Source organism: Pan troglodytes, chromosome 21 (genome assembly GCF_028858775.2).
Source record: "Pan troglodytes isolate AG18354 chromosome 21, NHGRI_mPanTro3-v2.0_pri, whole genome shotgun sequence".
Lineage (NCBI taxonomy): Eukaryota > Metazoa > Chordata > Mammalia > Primates > Hominidae > Pan > Pan troglodytes.
The window spans coordinates 51257885-51273913 of NC_072419.2; the positions used below are offsets into that span (position 1 = coordinate 51257885).

The window sequence follows — 16029 nt, forward strand, 5'->3', positions numbered from 1 at the left end:
GTGTTGGGATTACAGGTTGAGTAACTGTTCCCGGCCTCTAAAAATGTCTTTAAAAAAATGATAACTGTTGGTTAGTCCGAGTGCAGTGGTGTTTACAACTAATTGATCACAACCAGTTTTTTCTTTTTTTTTGAGACGGAGTCTTGCTCTTTCGCCCAGGCGTGTGCCACCATGCCTGGCTAATTTTTGTATTTTTAGTAGAGATGGGGTTTCACCATGTTGGCCAGGCTGGTCTTGAACTCTTGACCTCAAGTGATTTCCCCATCTTGGCCTCCCCGAGTGCTGGGATTAAAAGTCGTGAGCCACTGCGCCCGGCCACAACCAATTTTTTCTTTGTTTTTCTCCACTCCCACTGTTTCACTTGACTAGCCTTAAAAATAAAAATAAAAATAAATAATCTTTTAAGAAATGCCTGTTCATGTCCTTTGCCTAATTTTTCATGTTTTTTTTTTTTTCTTGTAAATTTGTGTAAGTTCCCTGTAGATTCTGGATATTAGACCTTTGTCAGATGGGTAGATTGCAAAAGTTTTCTCCCATTCTGTAGGTTGTCCGTTCACTCTGATGATAGTTTCTTTTGCTGTGCAGAGACTCTTTAGTTTAATTAGATTCCATTTGTCAATTTTTGCTTTTGTTGCAATTGCTTTTGATATTTTTGTCATGAAATCCTTTTTTTCTCCTTTCTTTTTTTTCTTTTTTCTTTTTTTTTTTTGAGACGGAGTCTTGCCCTGTTGCCCAGGCTGGAATGCAGTGGTGCGATCTTGGCTCACTGCAACCTCCGCCTCCCGGGTTCAAGCGATTCTCCTGCCCCAGCCTCCCAAGTAGCTGGGATTACAGGTGCATGCCACTATACTCAGCTAACTTTTTTTTGTATTTTTAGTAGAGACGGGGTTTCACTATATTGGTCAGGCTGGTCTCAAACTCTTGACCTTGTAATCCGCCCACCTTGGCCTCCCAAAGTGCTGGGATTACAGGCATAAGCCACCGCGCCCAGCCTCCTTTCTTTCCTTCTGTTGGATTGATTGAGTCCTCACCGCCATCACTTCCTTTCCCTTACCTTAATCCCCTCTCCCCACTCTCTTCTACCAACTGGCAAAGTGTATGCATAAGTATATGCTTACTTAAATTTCTACTTTCCTAATAAATTTCAAAGTTAATCAGTATCTCTCTCCTCTTCCTGAATAAGAAAAAGGATTTAAGACACTTTGCCTTTTTTTCAAACTGCCTCTCTCATATTTTGTTATTGTTGTCTATTGCTTTGGTTCACCAGGTTTTTAAAAAACATTAGCAGCTGGGCGCTGTGGCTCACGCCTGTAATCCCAGCACTTTGGGAGGCCGAGGCAGGCGGATCACGAGGTCAGGAGATCGAGACCATCCTGGCTAACATGGTGAAATCCCGTCTCTACTAAACAAAATACAAAATATTAGCCGGGCATGGTGGCGGGCTCCTATAGTCCCAGCTACTCGGGAGGCTAAGGCAGGAGAATGGCGTGAACCTGGGAGGCGGAGGTTGCAGTGAACCGAGATTGCGCCACTGCACTCCAGCCTGGGCAACAGAGCGAGACTCCGTCTCAAAAAAAAAAAAAAAAAAAGTTAGCTACTATAATCATTATTTAGAGTCAATACAATTTATGAACATAGTGAGCTACTAATATGTTTGCTTACCTTTGCTTCTTTAAGCTTATACTTTATCTTATGGGCTCATTTTTCTTCTCCTTTTAGTAGGGTGTAATGGGTAGCAAACTTTTATAATTTGTATGGTTAATAAAAGTCTTAATTTTTTTCTCTTTTTTGAAGATAGTTTACTGAGGCATGGATTTCTAAGTTGACTCTTATATTTTCTCTTTGTACTTTGAAGAGATCATTTTGATATTTTCTGGTATCTGTTGATGGTGATGGAAATTCTGTTGTCAATATTGTTCTTTTGTAGATGATTTACTTTTTTCTCTTTTTTTCATTTTCCTGAATATTTTCTGTTTTAACTTATTGTCTCTATGTTGGATTTTTTTTTTTCCTTCTAATTCTGCTTCTTCTGGCTCTGTACTTTTCAATCTAAGGACCCAGGACTTTATTCAGTTTTAGAAAATTCTCTTTGGTTTCTCTATTATTATTAATTTTTCTAGGATTTCTTTTTCTCCTTTTTTATTTTATTTTTGTTTCATTTTGTTTTGGATTTATTTATTTATTTATTTATTTATTTATTTATTCCCAGAAATGTGGTCTTGCTATGTTGTCCAGGCAGGTCTTGAACTCCTGGGCTCGTCATCCTCCTACCTCAGTCTCCCAAGCAGCTGGGACTACAGGTGCATACCACTGCTCCGGGCTTGTCTTACAGATTTTTTTCTGTTTATCTCTTTGAACATTTCAATTTCCCTTTAAAAAAAAAACTTTCAGATCCTGCTATTATTTTGTGTTTTTTGGGTCTAATTTTTCTGTTTATTGTGTTTGTTATCTCTCATATTGTTACATTTCTTCTTACACTTTGTAAATTTTGTTTTTGAGCTTATGTTTGGTGAGAATTATCTTGCTTGGAGGTCCTTTGTATTCCTTGGGTTGTACAGGCATCCCTAGGGCCCTATGGGGTATTTCTTTCTAGAGCAGTCTTTAGAATATTTCTCAGTTCCACATTGTACTTGTGGTACAGCCAAGGGAATTGTATTTCTAGAAGTTGATTTTTTCCACCTCTTACCTACCGAAGCAGAAGCCATTTCTAAGCCATCTTCTTAAGCTTCTGGGCAGTATTGTCCTGGCTCCTATCTTTATGCTGGGAATCGAGTTCTGGCTTCCCCCTTTACAGGTATGTCTTGCCTTCTGCCTTATCCTGATTGCTATTTGCACATCTGCCTTAAAGCTAAAGTCCTTGTGATTTGGTTTTCCCATTAGGCCACTCGGCTCAGTGCTGTGGGTTTCTTTCCCGCTTTTGGCATCTGGAAGTTTTCGTTTTCTGGTTCTGAGCGCTATGGGTTGTTTTTTGTTTGTTTGTTTGTTTGTTTTTTAAGTCTTGAGTTTCTGTTTGTTTATAACAGGAGGGGAGGCCTTAGCACTTCAGCTCATTCCGTTATCTTAACTGTCTACAGAGATGATGTTTCTCCACTTTCTCTATAAAGGAACAGGTTCAGAGAGATTGAGATTGTTACTTGTTCATGGTCACATGGCTAGTAAGTGGTGGAGCTGGAAATTGAAAGCACTTCAGAGTTGGCTGGACGCAGTAGCTCACGCCTGTAATCCCAGCACTTTGGGAGGCCATGGCGGGCAGATCACAAGGTCAGAAGATCAAGACCAGCCTGGCCAATATGGTGAAACCCCATCTCTACTAAGAATACAAAAATTAGCTGGGCATGGTGGCGGGCGCCTGTAGTCCCAGCTACTCGGAAGGCTGAGGCAGGAGAATAGCTTGAACCCAGGAGGTGGAGGTTGCAGTGAGCCGAAATCGCGCCACTGCACTCCAGCCCGGGTGACAGAGCAAGACTCCATCTCAAAAAACAAACAAACAAAAAAAAGAAAGCACTTCAGAGTCTATGCTCTCTTCATTCCACAGAGCTTCTGATTTGTTTTGGTTGCCTATTATATTCATAGGCGTTAGATCCATAATAGAAAACTCATCATAGTTATGGTGATTCTGGTGCTGTCTTTCACTGAGAATCCAGGGATGGCTTTTGTTTGTTCGAAACAATTATTTATTCATTTATTTATTTAAAAAATTTCAACTTTTATTTTACATACAGGGGGTACATTGTGCAGGTTTGATGCATAAATATATTATACCCAGGTAATGAGCATAGTACCCAGTAGCTAGTTTTTCGACCCATGGTCCCCTTTCTCCCTCTCACCTCTAGTAGTCTGCAATGTCTGTTATTCTCATGTTTATATCCATGTGTGCTCAGTGTTTAGCTCCCACTAAGTGAACACATGCAGTATTTGGTTTTCTGTTTTTGTGTTAGTTTGCTTAGAATTATGGCCTCCAGCTCCATCCATGTTGCTGCAAAGGACATAATTGCATTTTTTTAACGGAGTCTTGCTCTGTTGCCCAGGCTGGAGTGCGTTGGCACGACCTCGACTCACTGCAACCTCTGCCTCCCAGGTTCAAGCAATTCTTCTGCCTCAGCCTCCTGAGTAGCTGGGATTACAGGCATGTACCACCACACCAGGCTAATTTTTGTATTTTTAGTAGAGACAGGGTTTCACCATGTCGTCCAGGCTGGTCTCGAACTCCTGACCTCAAATGATCTACCCGCCATGGCCTCCCAAAGTGCTGGGATTATAGGCGTTAGCCACTGTGCCTGGCCTAATTGCATTCTTTTTTTATGTCTGCTTACACGGATGGTTGCGTAGTATTCCATGGCGTATATGTATCATATTTTCTTTATCCAGTCCACTATTGATGGGCACCTAGGTTGATTCCGTATCTTCGCTATTGTGAATAGTGTGGTGGTAAACTCATCGTATGAATGCATGTGCATTTTTGGTAGAATGATTTATTTTCCTTTGGGTACATAGCCAGTAATGGGATTGGTGTTTTAAGTTCTTTGAGAAATTAGCAAACTGCTTTTTACAGTGGCTGAACTAACTTACATTCCTACCAACAGTATATAACCATTCCCTTTTCTCCATAGCCTCACCAGCATCTGTTGTTTTCTGACCTTTTTTTTTAGTAATAGCCATTCTTACTGGTATGAGATATCTCATTGTGGTTTGGATTTGGATTTCTCTGATGATTAGTGCTGCTGAACATTTTTTCATGTATTTGTTGGCCACTTGTATGTCTTCTTTTGAGAAGTGTCTGTTCATGTCCTTTGCCCATTTTTTAATGGAATTGTTTTTTGCTTGTTGATTTGTGTAAGTTTTTTTTTTTTTATAGATTCTGGATATTAGACCTTTGTTGAATGTATAGTTTGTGAATATTTTCTCCCTTTCTGTAGGTTGTTTACACTGTTGACAGTTTCTTTTGCTGTTGTGCAGAAGCTCTTTAGTTTAATTAGGTCCCACTTGTCAATTTTTGCTTTTGTTGCCATTCCTTTTGAGGACTTGGCCAAAAACTTTTTGCCAAGGCCAACGCTGTGAAGGGTATCACCTAGGTTTTCTTTTTGGATTTTTATAGTTTGAGGTCTTACATTTAAATCGTTAATCCATCTTCACTTAATTTTTATATATGGTGAAAGATAAGGATCCACTTTCAATCTTCTTAATATGGCTAGTCAGTTATCCCAGTACCATTTATTAAATAGGGTGTCCTTTACCCATTGCTTGTTTTTGTTGGCCTTGTCGAAGATCAGATGGTTGTAGGTGTGCAGCTTTATTTCTGAGTTTCCTATTCTGTTCCATTGGTCTATGTGTCTGTTGTTGTACCAGTACAAGAACAGCATTCTGTTTACTATAGTCTTATAGTTTGAAGTCAGGTAGTGCACTGCCTCTGGCTTTGTTCTTTTTGCTTAGGATTGCTTTGGCTATTTGGGCTCTTTTTGGTTCCATATAAATTTTAGAATAGTTTTTTCTAGTTCCGTGAAGAATGTCATTGGCAATTTTATAGGAGTAGTATGGAATCTGTAAATTGCTTCGGACAGTATACGCATTTTAATTATATTGATTCTTCCTATCCATGAGCATACAATGTTTTTCCATTTATTTGTGTTGTCTCTGATTTCTTTCAGCAGTGTTTTGTAGTTCTCCTAGAGATCCTTCACTTCCTTGGTTACCTGTATTCTTAGGTATTTCATTTTCTTTGTGGCCGTTGTAAGTAGGATTGTGTTCTTGATTTCACTCTCAGCCTCGCCATTGTTTGTGTATAGAAATGCTACTGATTTTTGTACATTTTTTTATCCTGAAACTTTACTAAATGTGCTTATCAATTCTAGTAGCCTTTTGACAGAGTCTTTAGGATTTTCTAGGTATAGAATCATATTGTCAGTAAAGAGAGATAGTTTGACTTCTTTTCCTATTTGAGTGCATTTTCTTTCTTTCTTTTGCCTGGTTGTTCTGGCTAGGACTTCCCAATTATTTATTTGTTTATTTATTTTTTTCTGAAACGGAGTCTTGCTCTGTTGCCCAGGCTGGAGTGCAGTGGTGCGATCTCGGCTTATTGCAACCCCTGCCTCCTGGGTTCAAGCAATTCTCCTGTCTCAGCCTCCTGAGATTGGGATTACAGGTGCATGCCACCACACCCAGCTAATTTTTATGTTTTTAGTAGAGATGGGGTTTCACCATATTGGGCAGGCTGGTCTCCAACTCCTGACCTTGTGATCCGCCTGCCTCTGCCTCCCAAAGTGCTGGGATTACAGGCGTGAGCCACCGTGCCCGGCCTCCCAATTGTTTATTATATGTAACTTATGTGTTATACTCAATAGGATAGATGTTATAACTGCTAATAATAATTATTAGTGATTAGGCACTTAATATATACCACACACTGTGATTTATCCTTTAAGCATTTCACATATTTTGATCATTACAACCATGCTGTGTGGTAAATAGAACCACTCCCTGTTTAATAGCAATTGAAACCCAATTGCAGAGATTAAGTAACGTACTTGTGATTATATAATGAGTAATAGAAAAGCCAAGATTTGAACCCAGATATGTTTGATTTCAGTGGTTATGTTCTGAATCATTAGATTATACTACTTCTAGCAGAGCCCCTTTATCAAGTGTTGGGAGCTGGGACTAAGGCTTATGTTGCAGATCATGTGTTGGTGAGTCTCAGCTTGTAGTAATGTACTTCTCCTTGCTGGCTGTTTTGATAACCAGTTACTCTACATATGTCCTCAGTATTTCCAGAAGGAAAGGACAGATGGTTTTCAAAGGGGGCATGCCTCTGATAAGCTAATGATATTGTTACCTCTGAGGGAATTTGTTTTGGATGTATGTATCTGAATCTATAGGAAGGAGTCAGACTGCAGTTGGAGGGAAGGGATTAAGGTGGGATTTGATTGACTTTAAGTGGCCTCAAGCATACATGTGAGAACGAAAGAGGCAAACCATGGTCCACGTTACTTTGAAAACCTCTGTCTGGATAAAATATTAGATTGGGGATTTTGGAAGGCTTCTTCTATTTGTCTAGATGTTCTTGTTTCTGTTGTTGTTTTTGTTTTTGAATAAGGGCTCTAGAATAACCTTGTTTACCTCCCCAAACAGCAGGACACATTATTGAAGTGACATGAGAGGGTCTGTGTCAGTGTTAGGATCATTGTGCATTCTCTGGGCCAGCAGAGGGAGCTCTGTATTAAGTTAATGGGTTATAATCGTGTTCCCATTTGAGTTCACAAATCCCCTTTATATAAAGGTAGGCTTTATGCTAGAACAAGACCATTATTTATTCATTCTTAAGTGTATTTTAAGTAACCGCAGTGACACTAGGGCAATGTCTTTATTTTATTTAGTTGGGAGATTGGATACCTCATACTTGGCAAAGTTCAAATAAGAAGTCAGCCAAAACATCTCAAAATAGTCACTTTTTCTCTCCCTTCCCAGATTTCTCAGTGGACTTGACACAATTGGTGTTCTTTTTCTGTAGCATGGTACCATGCATATAGTTTTTAAACTGTAATCAGCTAAAATGGCCTTACGTGAATAACTGAATAAATTTTTTAAAAAACCTAATAATTCTTGTGTAGAACTGACTTGAAAGTTCTTGTGTAGAACACACACACACACACACACACACACACACACACACACACATATATATATATATATATATATATATATATATATTTTAAGTCAAGTTGTTGGGAGCCAGGACTAAGGCTTATGTTACAGTAAATAACAGTAAAAATATATATATTCCTGATATAGATCAGGAATTTGTTTTTGTTTACAATATGAGCTCTAGTAGTCTGTTTTATTTTTCCATCTGAAAGACTTGCTTCCTCCCTCTATCCAGGTCTTTGATCCTGTCACCTTCTCAGTCCTTCTTTGACCATTTGTCTGCAATAGATTTCCCATCCCCTTATTTTTCTTTTCATCACAGATTACTTCTTGAAATTTATATCACTCTTCTCCGATACAAATTTTTTTTTTTTTTTTTTGAGATGGAGTCTTGCTCTGTCACCAGGCTAGAGTGCAGTGGCGTGATCTCAGCTCACTGCAACCTCTGCCTCCTGGGTTCAAGCAATTCCCCTGTCTCAACTTCCCAAGTAACTGGGACTACAGGCACACACCACCACCCCCAGCTAATGTTTTGTATTTTAGTAGAGATAGGGTTTCACCGTGTTGGCCAGGATGGTCTCGATCTCCTGACCTCGTGATCCATCCGCCTCGGCCTCCCAAAGTGCTGGGATTACAGGCGTGAGCCACTGCACCCGGCCTCTCCCATATAAATTTTAGGATCAGTATATCAAATTTTATAAAATACTACTGGAATTTTGACTTAATTGCATTGGATACACAGATTAATTAGGCAGAATTGCCATCTCTGTGTTAATTCTTTCTATGCATGAACATGGTTTATCTTTCAATCTGTTTGGTCTATCTTTTATATTCTTAGATAATTTTATAATTGTACCGACAAAGATGTTTTAGAGCTTTTTGTTAAATCTATTTTTAGATACTTATTTGTTGCTATTACAAATGGCATAGTTTAAAAAACTTTTGTTTCTAACATTTTTCTTCTATAGACAACTACTGTAGATATTTATAGACTGTTTTATTCATTGTAACAGGTTTTCTGGAGATTGCCTTTTTAAAAAAATGGAGACAGTCTTATTGTCTATGAATTATGATTATAGTTTTTCCTTTTGATCTTTATATATAATCTTCTTCTTCTTCTTTTTTTTTTTTTTTTTTGAGGCACTATCTCACTCTGGAATGCAGTGGCACGATCCTAGCTCACTGCAGCCTTGAATTCCTGGGGCCAAGCAATCCTCCTGCCTCAGCCACCTGAGTAGCTGGGACCACAGGCATGTGCCACCACACCTGTGATTTTTTTTTTTTTTGTAGAGATGGGATCTCCCTGTGTTGCCCAGGCTGGTCTGGAACTCCTCGGTGCAGGTAATCCTCCTTCCTCAACCTCCCAAAGTACTGGGATTATAGGTGTGAACCACCAAGCCTGGCCAAGGTTTTTTTTCTTATTAAGACCTCCAATACAGTGTTGCATAGTAGAGCTGGTAGTGGACATTCTTGTCTTGTTGCTCACTTTAAAGAAAATTCTTGGGATTTTTTACCATGGAGTCTGATTTTGCAGCAGAATTTGGTCGATACCCCTTAACAGGCTAAATAAGTTTTGGTCTATTTTTAGTTTAAGAGGTTTTATTTTAAAAAAAAGTTCTTTAATTGATGTTGTTTTGTCTTTTTTTAATTTGAATAGTTAGCTTTTTAATTTTCTTGCTTACTAATACATTTAATCAACATTGTAACTTTTTCTCTTAGTTCTGTTTTAGCTGTATTCCATACATTTTCATATGTGGTATATTGTAAATATTTTTTTCCAGTGTGTAGTGCTTGTGCTATACACATTTATTTTTTAACCCATGAGTTATTCGGAAGTGTTTTTTAATAGCAAATGTATGATTTTTAAAAACTGCTTATTTAAAATTTTTAATTTATAGAATTGTGGTTGAAGAGTGTGGTCTCTTCTATCAATTCTTTGTTATTTTTTGAGACATTGTGGCCTAACATGTTATTAATTTTCATTAAATGTGCTTTGTGTGTCTTAAAAATAATGTATTTTCTAATTGTTTGGTGCAGGAATCTATGTAATTAGCAATCAGTTGCTAATTGTCTTTCATTTGTCTATCTTTACCAATTTTTGATACTTGATCTTTTAGCTTCTGAAGGAGATTTGTTAAAATTGTTAAATTGTTAAAATTGTCACTGTGTGGTTGTGGGTTTTGTTAATTTTGGTATTACTCACATATGTCATCCAAAGTAATATATTGGTGGCACTGAATACAATTGGTAGTACTGTGAAAATGATGGAATTTTTTGCATATTTTCTCTGTTTTATATTAAATTATATATTTTCTCTTTCTTTTATCTTAATATGCAGAAGAATAGTTTCACCATTATCCGTTTTCAAGCAACCATTTTTTTAAAGGAGAAGAATTTCTTCTGTTTTATTTGATCATTATGAAATAGGGTGTTAATATTTAGAGCTAAAATGAAAACGGTCCAGGATGTGGTGGCTCATGCCTGTAATCTCAGCACTTTGGGAGGCCGAGGTGGGTGGATCACTTGAGGTCAGGAGTTCGAGACCAGCCTGACCAGCATGGCGAAACCCCATCTCTAGTAAAAATACAAAAAATCAGCTGGGCGTAGTGGGGCGTGCCTGTAATCCCAGCTACTAAGGAAGCTGGGGAAGGAGAATCTCTTGAACCCGGGAGGCGGAGATTGCAGTGGGCCAAGATCGTACCACTACACTCCAGCCTGGGTGACAGAGCAAGACTGTCTCAAAATAAAATAAAATGGAAAGGATTAATTTTATACTTGACGTAGAAAGAATCCAAGCTTTCACAACATTATTAAATATTTAAAAAGTATATCTTTGAAAGCAAAAAATATTTTTTTTTTTAGAGGCAAAGATAACAAAAACATTTTGGAGCAACTGAAGTAACTTGATTTGCACAGATTTGTAGTTTAGCAGTTAAATGCTTTTGCCCCTCATGAGGAAATGACAAGCCAAAGGATGGCCACTTGCAGTAACATGTACTCATCCACTAAAGATTTGACATGCGGCGGTTCTTCCTCTCAGGATTCATTGGCGATAATGTCATGGTTTTCTTGTCCTTACCACATTCCCAGGAGATGCATAGCCCTGGTCACCCCTCCTCATCTCCAGGCTTAATAGGTCAATGGGAGGCAGAACTTGGACTACTAATTGAAAGAATGTTTCCCCTGACCAAGCCTTCAAATTAGATTCAGTGAATTGAAGGGAGTGAGATGATTCCTCTTTAAAACTTGTACTTAGTGCATAAGATTCTAATTTTTCTCCCAGAGCAACAGCCACATTAATCTCTTTGAAACAGAATTTTAAAGCATAATGACATAATTAAGTTAGGGCAACTAAGAGACATGTTTTAGTTAAATTACTGAGATAGTATTTTGTGGTAAAAACATTATGTGTTTATAGTTCCTCAGAAAGTCCTAAGTTTCATGAAGGCACCTATTGTTGCTGTGAGTTTCCTCATGTTGAAATCAAGTGAAAGGCTAGGCTGTTGTCAAAATGATTTTACTTCAACACCGTCCATCAGATACTGATTTCAGAGCTGCATAAGATAGGAATTCTTGACTCAGAGCCTATTTTCTTTCCATCTGCAGTTTGAAAGGGGTTGTTAGAACATTGTCTCCCTTGTGTGTTATCTGTCTTATTCTCTCTGACTCAGATTATGGCATTTGCAAGTACAGTAATTAGGACATAAAGTACTGCAAGTATTTTAACACTTCTTTTACCACAGTAGCCTTACTGTCCAATTTCTGATCCCTTCAGGATTTAAACATCTATCATCAGAGTATTGTGTTGGTGTATGCTTGCCACTCACAGTCAGCATCACATGAGAGTTTCAGACAGCATTAGTCCAGTTATGCACCCCAAAACTAAAGCTGAAAACATTTGATTTTGTTGGAACCCTATCTCTGAGTAAGGGCAAGAGAAGGACAAAGCTGTAGTGGAGTGAACATTGATTTTTAGCATCAGTCTTTGGCTTGAAACTTTGCTCAGGGTCTTACAGACTACGTCACCTTGGTCAGGTTCTTTCTTTTTTGATCCTCAGTTTCCTTGTCTGAAAAAATGGGGCACCAAAGTTCCTATTTTGTAGTTTTGTCAAGATGATATGAGATTGTATGTGTAAAATATTTAATGTGTAAATGCTCAAAAATGGTAGGTATTATAGTAAGTCTTTTAATGTATGAGAGTGTTTTTTTCATTGGACGTAAACATTTCTTCAACAGTGCTAATTTTCTTCTTCCTAATTCCTTTTCTCTTGATACTAACTTTTTACTAACTTTTAGTTTTTACTCTTGGTATTGATGGTGTTTTGTAGGTGCCACCCCAGGAATGCCTGAGTGCTGGCATGAACATGGTTGAGCTAAGGGAAGGTCACTTGTCAGTTTCAGTAACATTTTACCATTGTGCCAAGAAGAGAAAGGGAGGCTCTGTGTGGTTTGTGTCTGTGTGTGTCTGTGTTTTAAATTCCTTGGCAATAAGATGATACATGTTTTGAGAATCTATTAAATAGCCCAGAATACAAGATGACGGATTTTTAAGAGGGCCAGACTTTAGATACACATGAGCCTTCTTTTGTAAAGTTTCAGCCTCTTATCTTAATACAGTGGAATTTATTACCGACTGGATTTTTTTTCCACCCCCGAAAGATAACCACTGTGGTTCACTGTGCATTTTATCAGTAGCTCCCTCGTGGGTGAGATTTACAATAGAAGAGCAGACATCTTGGTACTTAGGTTTTCCTCACACTTTCAAAAATAATTCAAGGTTGTCCTGCCAGAGTGGAGATTAAATCCTAATTGTTTGTGCAGTTTTTCTTATTGTATCCAGATGTTGGGCCCCCTTTTATCTTTGGAAACCATTAGCATTCTTGATTCTTTTGGAATGAGCCAAAAAGCACAGACTCCTGATGCCTGAAAATTCATTCAGAACACCCTGCCAGACCACATTTTAGGATATGAAAGTACCAGATCTCAGTATAACTTGGGTGAAGGGCTCAAGGCCTATATATTTTGAAAGATAGCTACTCCAGTATAGTTATATTGGTAAAAGGAGAGCCAAGAACAGCCATGAGGGAAATACATTTTTCAAGAGAGGGCAGTAGCATAATGGTAATGAAGAACATAGGAAAGTGAATCACAAACAATATACTTTGGTCCTTAAGCCTAAGAGGCAGATAAATCTTTCTTCATCAGTTAGTGGAATATATTATTTCTCTGTTGCTCTAAGCTTGCTGTTCTGACCTTCTTTTGTTCAGCAAGAAAATGGAGATACATTTTTAAATATCAATTTAAGTGTATCTATAAAGAAAAAGCAGATGATTCTTTTCAAATGTTTATGCTCTATAAATATCAATTTGGAATCAGTATTTGTTTATAATGAATAATACCAACCAAGAAGAATTTATTAAATAGTCACTATGTGTCATTAACATGTAGAGTATGAAAACCAAATGAGGCATTCACTGCTTTCAGTAACTTATATATTAAAAGGGGAAGATGACATTTGTCATTATCATTATCTAATACTTATGGCATGTGTACTGTTCTAATTGTTCTAATTCCTTATGTGTATAGAGCATTACTCTAGGCACTTCAAATAGTAGTATTTGATAATGATGCGACGTAGGAGAAAGGACTTCTACATATGAAGGTAATGATACACTAAGACAAATGCTAGGTAAGTGGTACAGGAAAGCGTTAAAGGATTTGTGAAAAGGAAGGCAATGACTCGGATATGCAGGAAGGCTGGGGAAGGATGTTACAGGCAGGTGCAAAGTCAGAAAGGTAGAAATGTGTTTTCATTATTCAGGTTGGCTGAAGCAGATGTGGGTGTTGACTGGATTTTGGAAGACTTTGAATTCGAAAGTAAGGAGTTTGAACCTGATTCTCTTGTTAATAGGGTATCTGAAGACACTTTGACTAGGAAAGTGATAAAATGGAGTTTCAAAAGACTGTAAAAGGTGAGACCAATTAGGAAATTCTTGCAAGAACCAAGATGTGGACCATTCTCACCTGTGAACATTTTTTATCTTTTTAGATGTGCTGCCACTATTGCTCTAGTTAGTAACCCTTTGAATTTTGGATTTAGCTCTCTTTGAATTGATATATTTCAGTTCACCAGAATTAAAACAGCTAGAGCACCATTGCCCAGAAATTAAGTCCATTCATATAGAGGCAGTTACTGAAACTGCTTAACTGGAAGAGTTATTCTGGGCTTCAGGGAACCTTATAACTTATGATTCCAGCAATTCTTAGTGGTTTCAAAGGACATTCAAAGGAATATTTATGGCCATACACAGCTACTTGGATAGTAACCAGTGTAATTAAATGAGCTGATACATGTAAAGCACTTAGGTGCCTGGTAACAAAAACAAAACCCAAAACCACACACTCATAACAAATGTTAGAAAAAAACAAACCCTGTGATAAGAATTGCACATTAAGGCATATTATTCCAAGCCGGAGGAAAACATTTGCTGGATTACCAGAGTTGTTGTTGTTGTTGTTTTCCCTGCAAACATTCATGCATGAAACAGAGAAAAAAAATCAGGCTCTGCCCAGTTCTCTGGTTTGCACAGAATTAATTACGATTTAAGTAGAAAAGAGTCATTGTAGGAATTAAGGAAACAGTAGGTTGACCACATTGGTTTACTTAGTGACAGTCTGGAAAATGAAGGTTTGAAATTGAAGGTCATGAAGTTTAAGGTCTAGTAGATGGTCATTCCAATGGAACAGTGGGCTTCAGTCTTTGGTCAAGGTCCTTCCCAGTTATGACTACCCAGACATTATGTTGTAGTTCATATGAATCCAGAAATAAGAGCAAATAGTAAAGGAAAGGTGTCTTGCTGCTTAAAAAAAATTGAGTTACTGACATATAATTTACACACCATACAATTTATTCATTTAAAGTGTACAGTTTAATGGTTTTTAGTTTATTCACAGAGTTGTGCAACCATCACCACAATCTAATTTTTAAAGTTCTACTTTTTTTTTTTTTTTTAATTTGGAGACAGGATCTTGGTCTGTTGCCCAGGCTAAAGTGCAGTGGCATGATCATAGCTTACTGCAGTCTTGAACTGGGCTCAAGTGATCCTTCTGCCTTAGCCTCCTGAATAGTTGGGACTACAGGTGTGCACCACTATGCCCAGCTAATTTAAAAAAAATTTTTTTTGTAGAGACAGGGTCTCACTATGTTGCTCAGGCTAGTCTCGAACTCGTGGCCTCAAGCCATCCTCCTGCCTTGGCCACCTGAAGTGCTGGAATTACAGGCATGAGCCACCATGCCTGGCCACTATTTTTAAATTGAGATATAATTTATATGTCATAAAATTTGCCATTTTAAAGCATAGAATTCAGTGTTTTTTTAAGGATATTAACAAGGTGTTGCAACTTTAAGCACTATTGAATTCAAGACATTTTTATCATCCCCTGAAAAAACTCTAATCCTGTTAGCAGTCACTTCTCATTTGCCTCTCACCCCCAGGCAACCATTAATCTACTTTCTGTCTCTATAGATTTGCCTATTTTGGACAGTTTATGTAAATGGAATCATATAACATGTGGCCTTTTGAGAATGGCATCTTTCATTTTGCATAATGTTTTTGAGGTTTATCCATGTTATAGCATGTATCACTATTTCTTTTTGTTGCTGAATAATATTCCACTGTATGGATACACTGCATTTTGTTTATCTGTTCATCAGCTGATAGACATTTGGGTTGTTGATTCCTTCTGCTTTTACGTAGCATTTTTCAAAGAAAAATAAATGGAAGATACAGTTGCTTATGAATTCACTGCTTTGTCTGTAGGCTTAGACAGATTGTTCATTTAGCTTGACAAATGCTGCTTACAAAGAAAAATAGGCCAGTCTTAGCATAGGAATTCATGCATTTCCGGCATCAGATAAAAGAATCAGAGCAAGATGTGGTATTTTCAAGGCTTGATTTCTCTCTTCAGTCCATTCTTTCTACGGTTTTAGGTTTCTTGTATTATCATTCAGCTGAACATCTTTATTTCTTGGGATACATCTGAAAAAATATGCTAGCTCAAGTTAAAGCAAAAAACCCACAAGCTAGCTGAAGCCCTGGGGGACAGCATGGCCTTTAATCAGCTTGGAATGATTCTCTTACGCTTTTCAACCTGACAAGCTGCTGTCCAGCACACTTGATCATCTATCTAGCTAACGGGTGCTGAAAGAAAAGTTCAAAGATAAGGTTACTGGGAAAATTACATTTCCCCACTCTTTCTGCACTTAGTTTAATGGCAGTTCTAACATGTCAAGAATCTTCATTTTGATTTTAGAGACTGTACAATATGAGATGTAGCTCACTAAACTTAAACCTGACATTTGGCATTCAAGTCCCATCCTTGTTGGTTACT

The 16029-nt window shown here is 37.8% G+C and overlaps 1 protein-coding gene across 6 annotated transcripts in view; it reads left to right on the forward strand.

Annotated features, from left to right (window-relative positions):
• The window catches only part of STK4 (serine/threonine kinase 4), a 113505-nt gene that overhangs the window by 37561 nt on the left and 59915 nt on the right, over positions 1-16029 (forward strand). The window contains exon 10 of one of the 6 annotated variants that reach the window (XR_008541177.2): positions 8779-8979. The gene's annotated coding sequence lies outside the window, so the exon portion shown is untranslated. 6 annotated transcript variants of the gene reach the window in all.